Raw genomic sequence first — 7719 nt, forward strand, 5'->3', positions numbered from 1 at the left:
TGGTAGCTTTCACTAAAGATATTGCAACAAAATTTGATCTGTGCATGCTACCTCTTAGCACATCCTCTTCCTCCAAGCTCAGGGCTTATTGGCATGGAATCCATGCAAGACGCAGCTAATCCATACCAGGCAATACATAGAATCATAGAATTGTAGAGTTGGAAAGGACCCTAAGTATCATCTAGTCCAACCCCCTCTGCAATGCAGGAATATGCAGCTGTCTCAAATGGGGATTGAACCTGCAACCATGGCATTGTTTGCACCATGCTCTAACCAGCTGAGCTATCCAGTCCATTCATTCCAGCTCTGGGTTCCCCACCTGTTTATACTGCAAATGTACCCAGCAAGGGGATCCCATCCAGATGACCAGCAACAATGCCTGATCCACATCCCCTGCAAGAGGGAGGTAGCCATAGGAACATAAGTGGAGCCTGCTGGATCAGCTGAATGGCCCATCTGTTCTCACAGATCATATTAATATTGTCGTTTGGAACTAAACTTAGCAGTAAGGCAAAAAATTTCCCTAGAAGCAGAGCCATCTCTAGATTGGACAGAGTCTCCTCTGTTGTCACCACCGATCTCTCATTTGGGCCACGGTAGGCTTATCTGACTGTGGTTGGCAACACTTAAGAGGCCTGTAGGGTGGCTGGGTTGAGCTACCCTGTTAATTTAAAAGGGTGTCTAGACCCAGCCACTTGGAGTAGCTTAGAGTGCCAGCCAGAAAAAAATGGCGACTATAAGTTGGTCCCTGGGGCAGGTATCATCAGTGCTCAAGGATGCCAGGTCCTGCTAGCCCTGCTAAACATTTGCCCCAGGGATATCCCTCCAGATGTTGCTGGACTCCAACTCCCATCAGCCCCAGTCAGCCCAGCCATTGGTCAGGGATGGTGGGAGTTGTAGTCCGAGAACTCCATATTGGCCATTTCTGATTTAGCCACTTCTGCAGCACTGAGCCCTTCTTGCCACCATTGGCACAACCCAGTTTCCTGAAGCACTCTGTGACTTCTGGCCAGCTGCCTGAGAGTGGCTGCTTGAGTCTTCACTCACGTACCTCTTGAAATAATCACTCTTCATTTTCCTGGCGGACTCCTGCTTTCCGCCTTAGTTATATGTTTCTGACAACGATTGCCTAGAATGACTTCTTCACCTCTATGGGAATTGTGCAGTGTCTCAATGATCTTTAATCTGAGCAATTAATTTATTAGAAACAAACAACCCTGCTCCCACAGGTTTCTTTCTCAGGCGTTATCTGGCTCTCAGCATCAAAAAATTACAGGTGCAGTTTCACTTCAACAAAAAAAAAAAAGTAAAAAGCTTTTCAAACAATGGGACCTGACTTCAGCTAAGAGTTTTGTTTTTACAACCAGAGCATATCCTCGCTCAGGAAAGGTGCACAGCTGATAGCTTTGGAAACTAAGGTCACATCCATGCCACACATTTAAAGCAAATGACTTCCTACAAAGAACCTTTGGAATTGTAATTTGTTAAGGGTCCTAGGTACTGTCGCTCTGTGAGGGGCAAACTGCAATTCCAAGAATCCTCGGAGCAGTACGTAGTTTGTTGGGGGTGTAGCATGGGTGTAGCCAGGATTTTTGTTAGGGGACGGGGGACAAGACTTTTGTGGAGGGGCAAAACTGATGTGATCAGTTAGTTAAGTATTTCTATTGTTTTACTTGACTTGGGAGGGCAGCTGCCCCCTGCCCTCCCCTTGGCTACGCCCATGGGGTGTAGGTATTGTAGCTCTGTGAGGGCGAAAACTACAATTCCCAGCATTCTTTGGGGGAAGCCATGTGCTTTCAATGCACTTTTAGTGCATGGTGTGGCTGTCACCTAAGACTTTGATCCTCCTGTGTACTTTTGTAAGTCCCACTGAATTCCGTGGAATTTCCTTCTGAGTAAACACGCACAGGACTGGGCTTTAAAACACTTTTATTCACACTTCTGTACACATTATGGAATCTTTTGGTCAATAGCAGTAAGGACATATTTAAAGTAGCAATTAAAAAACCCTCTTCTAGTTAATTCCACAGCAACTGTGGAGGCTAATTGGTGTGACCAGTCTAATGGTGGCATAAGCTTTCATGGATTTTGTCAGATGCATGAAGCAGTCTCCTCTGTGGCAGATTGTGTACATAGTTATTTAGTTAACTATGACATTTCTATCCCGCCTTTCCTCCAAGGAGCTCAAGATGGTGCACATTGTTCTTCCCTATGTTATCTTCACAACAACCCTGTGAGGTAGGTTAGGCTGAGAGATTGTGACTGGCCCAGCGTCACCCAGTGAGCTTCATGGCTGAGTGGGAATTTGAACCCTGCTCTCCTGAGTCCTAGTTCAGTTCTCGAACCACAACACCACACTGGCCCCACATACATATATATGGAACCCGAGAAAAGGTGTTGTTTTAGGAACACTGGAGCCAAACAGCTACAAAATGCATGGGAAGAGAATGTTTGTGGCTTTTGCAACTCTGGAGGCACACAAACTAAAGGGAAGGAGGAGCAGGAAAGTGTCTTGTGCTGAGTTACTTACAAGGTCTGCAAAGAAGATAAACCAAACAAGAAAAACAAAAGGAAGAAGCTTGCAGTCATAACGGGGAATTTCCCCACTGTTCAGCATAAGCATAAATCCTTGATAAGACATAAAGGTTTATTGCTTGTTGAGCAGAACGATGCTGCCCTGTTGAATTGACCTTGCATAGTGTACTGGTAAAGAATGGAGGTGGATATAATGAAGTCAGTTGTGGGGAAATGGAAGGCAGATGAGAACGGGCTTCAGCTGAGCCTGAGGGCTGCCCTTGTCCCCACTATGTCTTGCGACATCACTCAGAGGGGCATCTGGGGGGTAAGGATTCCAAGCTGCTTGTTATTCTTGTTTCAGGGAAAGAGATTGCCACACTGTGTGTGAGAGGAGGGGAAGGCAGGCAGGTCCAGGCCACATTTACACCGTACATTTAAAGTGTTATGATACCACTTTAAAACATCATGGTTTCCCTCAAAGACTTCAGGAAACTGTAGTTTATTACAGGCGCTGAGAGTTGCTTGCTCATATTCCCCTCACAGAGCTATAATTCCCAGAGTGGTTTAACAATCAATCCCTCTTTACAGGAAAGTCTAGGAATTGTAGCTTTGTGAGAGGAAGGAGCCAGATGTACCTCCTTTGGGAAGGAGCTCTAGAGATATGGGGCCACCACTGAAAAGACCTTGATGGTGGGCCTGCAGACAAGGCCCCCCTGACTGACCTTTCTACTGGATAATTAATTGTGTGTTTAGGTGGTGGTTGTGTTTTTAAAAAATGCTTTACCCCAACCATCCAATACAAAAGCCACAGCTGCCACCACGATACATTGTATCTCCTATTTCAAATTAAATTTGTTTTTCATTTGTCACATAAAGGAATAATATAAAGATGGTCTTCAAGTAGGCCTCCTTGGAGACTGAAACTCAGTGCTGCAATTGAGGATATCTTAGCACAGGTCCCAGCTAGCCTAACCTGACAGACAGACAGACACTGGAACAAGGCTCCATTCCCTAAGTTCTCAGTGAATGGTGGGTCTCAAGTGATCTGGCTGAAGTCAACAGAAGTGTTGACATGCTTCAGAATCAGTGTGTGGCTCCTGAAGAGTCACAGCTCCTTAAATGGTTTGCTCTGCCACACCCTATGCTTGAAGTAGAAGCCAGCTTACTTGGAATCAGTGGTTTGGATCCAGACTAAGTTAGCTGCACTTTGTTCCCACTGAAAGCTAGTTTGGATCCAACCCAATGGAACTAACTTCCAAATTAGGGAACATAGATTGCATCCTGTGTCCCACACACTGATAAAGAATGAAAGGTGTGTGGAGAAAGATCGGGATCCCTGCAGATGTGACTATAGAGGCAGTAAAGTAAAAGGGATCTGGTGAAACCAAGATAGATCTTTCTGGAGATGAGCTGTACACCTGCCTTGCCAATCACCTGCTTAATTATTATCTAATTAGTGAGAGAGCCAGCTAAAGCTGATTCACCAAGCGTCACTTTTGACAGCTCATCTCAGTCCAGTCAGGGGAAAGCCAACTCCCTAATTTCGACAGTGAAATAAATTTGCAGCATCGCTGCTTAAAATATGATATTGATGGACATGGTGAGAAAGGCCCAGGGTTAAAATGTAACAACCCACTGTACAGAACAGTAAATAGCATGAAACTTTGGAAAAACTGTATGCTAGAGTTATGTCTGTTAACAAAATGGATGCTGTTGTGTTCTGTTAAAAGGGAATATTTGCCAATTTGCTGGCTGATCCAAGGTCGGTTACTATTCCCAAAGTCCATTGTCACAGTTTTGACTCGAGAATGTGAATGCCATTTACTTATTTATTTAATATAAGAAGCCTGTGGCGTTGAGGTCCTATGTAAATTCCACAATCTGGGGACCACCACAAAAAAGACCCTATCTCTTGTGCTCACCAACAAAATCAATCCTCCAGGTGGGCTCATGGGCAGGGATTCCTCCCCCTGCGAAGGGAGTGCAATGGATTCAAACTCTGAGGCTTTATAAAGATCCTCAGTGTATAGCCTGCTCTTATATTCTGTCATTATTTAGATTGCCTGCTATGCAAATAAAGCAACACTGAACAGAATTACACTTGAAATGTGCAGAAGGAATAACCTCTACATCACTCTTCAGCGTTCTCAAAATATTGGCTACTTAGATCTTTACAAGTTGCTTATTGAATTAAAAAACAGGGTTGCTTTTTTTAATGCTCCGGAAAAAACAACAACACATATTAGTCTGATTGCCTTGGCTTGATTCAGATGTAGGCCAGCATTTACCCACCAAACAGGTATTTGTTTGAGTTGTCTTTTTTTGCTTGATACTTTTCAGATGTGTCTTTTTAAATATAAATCTTTGTTGCCACCTAGTGGACAAAACCAGCTACGCTGAATCCAGTGACATTCACAAACACGTAAACCCCATTTAACACAGTGGGTATTGCTTCCAAGACTACACAAGCCCATTTTATCAGATAAACGAAGTACACATTTAATGGACAGTGACATTCACAAACACGTAAACCCCATTTAACACAGTGGGTATTGCTTCCAAGACTACACAAGCCCATTTTATCAGATAAACGAAGTACACATTTAATGGACCGATGTCTACTCAAAGCAGGATGTGATAATCCCAATTGTAGCACTAGTCTGCTATTGGTGGTGACCCTGTGAAAGACCAGATTCCTTTCTTTGTCACAGCTACACAGCAAGTGTGTCTTCTTGGACAAACCTTGCTGTGGGCCTGTAGCACAACAGCACGCCAAAGACTTCTTATGCATGTCTCCTCAGAAATGTGCCCTACTACCTTAAAAAATGCTTAATCCCAGATAAGTGCATTGCAGCCTTAATCCGTGGTAGCTCTTTGAGGTGGAAACAATATGATGTGATCTGCAACAAGCTTAAGTTTATAACATCTTATCAGCCCAGCTATGAGCAACAACATTTATTTATTTAAAATATTTTGTGCTACCTTTGATCAAGAAGTAAATCAGGGTGGAGTACAACATATGTAAGAACAGGACAATACACGAAATATCATACAACAATGAATAAAAATGACCAACACTGTGTATAATACATTTTAAAATGCCATAAAAGTCTTCCAGTGGCATATACAGTAAAACCTTCAACTAAAAGCCAGGGAAAACAGGACTTTTTAAAACTTCCCCAAAAACCTGAAAATGAAGGAGGCAGCCATAATATTTATGAAGGAAATTCCATGAAGTGGGCTCCTGTCATGGAATTCTACTCAATATTGATCCACAACAGAACTCCAACGTATAGTTAGCAGAGTAAAATCTTAAACGTGTTACAGGATTCCCAAAAAATAGACCAGAGGCAATTGTACAGTACTTCATCCAGCAGAGCTTTACTGCTACTGAAGGCAAATGAGCATAATGGTCACAAATCCAATACGTTCAGGATTGGCACTGTCCATAAGAAGTCTAGTTGCAGTAGACTTAACTGAAACTTACAATAACTTACAAAAAGTCTAAACCTTAACACTAAGCATACTATGTACAGAACACCACAAAAGAGGAAAAGAGAAAGTGAAACCCAGGCTCCTTCTGGCCTTACTTTTATAGTCAATGTGACTGAAAAGAAGGCAGAACCAGTTTAAATCAGCTGCACTCAGCTTCTCTGAAGGAATAACCCAAACATCATGAACCTTCTGCTTGTTTCTTTCACACAGAGAAGCTTCCAGAACCCTCTTGAATTAATTGGAAGAGGAAAGATCTCTACACATCAGATCAATACTTTCTGCACTAAGAAATACAAACTGACAGCACCACCACTGAGAAGACCCTACCTCTAGTAGCCACAAGTCTAAATTGATCTTAAAGGTTGACACACAAGTTAGGCTTCCAAAGTCCATTTTAATAACCTGGACTCAAACTATTTATGGACTTAAAAGTCAGAACCAGCACTTTGAATTGGCCCTGGAAACACACTGACAACTAGTGCAACTGATATAGGAGCCATGTGATGTGGTTGAACTGTCTCGCCACAAGAAGGGCTCAAGCAGCCCTATTTTGTATGAGCTGATGTTGCTGAGTAGTCTTCAAAGTTGGCCCTACTAAGAATGCATTACAGTAGGCCAGCATGGATGCAACTACTACATCCATGACTGAGGTTAGGTCTGTTTTCCCAAGATAGGATTGTAGCTGTCACACTAACTGAAGTTGGGTGGAAAGCACTCTTATCTGCCACTATGTGGGCTTCCAGGCAGCTCCAATTCCAGAAGGATCCCCAACCAACAATTTGGTGCTTTGGATGGGTGTGTGGGTCCAACACCAGATCACTCCATCCAGATCAGTTGATTTCCTCACCCACAGCACCTCCGTTTGAAGCTGACAGTGAGGCAGCTGATTTTGGAGCATCAAATTGTTCACATTTCCCCCCCTACTGCCAAGGAAGGGGAAGCCACACTTGTGGGATTCCAGGAGTCAAAACTTGAGGGGTGGGGCAGCTGCTGCACTGTCTCAGGCAGCAAAATGTCTTCGTCCAGCTCAGAATGATACTGAACATATTATTCAGCTACAGATGTGCCACAGACAAAGCTGTTTATACACTATGCTCTGTCAGTATGAAAGAAGATAAAGCATTTTAATCACCCTGTGGAAAGAGAGTTGCTTCTTTCTCCCCTCAGGCGCTTAGTACCAGCTTACTTGTCTTGTTCTCAAGCCCCTCTTGGGAGCACTGGAGCCAGCTGGGCTTTCAAGTACCGACTTTCCCCAGCGGCTAATTTCTGTCCATGGGAAAAAAATAATGTTACAAATAGGCTTTTAAAAGGAGTTTAGTACTGGGCCTTATTTGATAAAAAGTTTTAAAAAGAAACCAGAAGGATGTTCCCTAGCTCCTTCTAGCAATGTAAACAACACAATCCTACACATGTATCCAGAAATTAAATGAATTCACTTCAGTGAATTGATTTAAATAAAGCTTAGTCCCAGTTAAGTGGATATAGGATTGAAACAAGTTCAGCCGAGCTCAGCAGGGCTTGTCTCTGAGTAGACATTTATGGTGGACTGGATGAGCGCCAATACCCTAGGAAGATGGAAGCACTGTAGGTTGGTAGTTCCTATGTCTGGGAAATTGGCTAGCTCCCTGTTCTGGGTGGGGTGCACTCCCTCAAGTACAGGCTTGGAGTCTGAGGGTGCTCCTGGATCCACCTTTTCCCCTGGGAACT

Source organism: Podarcis raffonei, chromosome 1 (assembly GCF_027172205.1).
Source record: "Podarcis raffonei isolate rPodRaf1 chromosome 1, rPodRaf1.pri, whole genome shotgun sequence".
Classification (NCBI taxonomy): domain Eukaryota; kingdom Metazoa; phylum Chordata; class Lepidosauria; order Squamata; family Lacertidae; genus Podarcis; species Podarcis raffonei.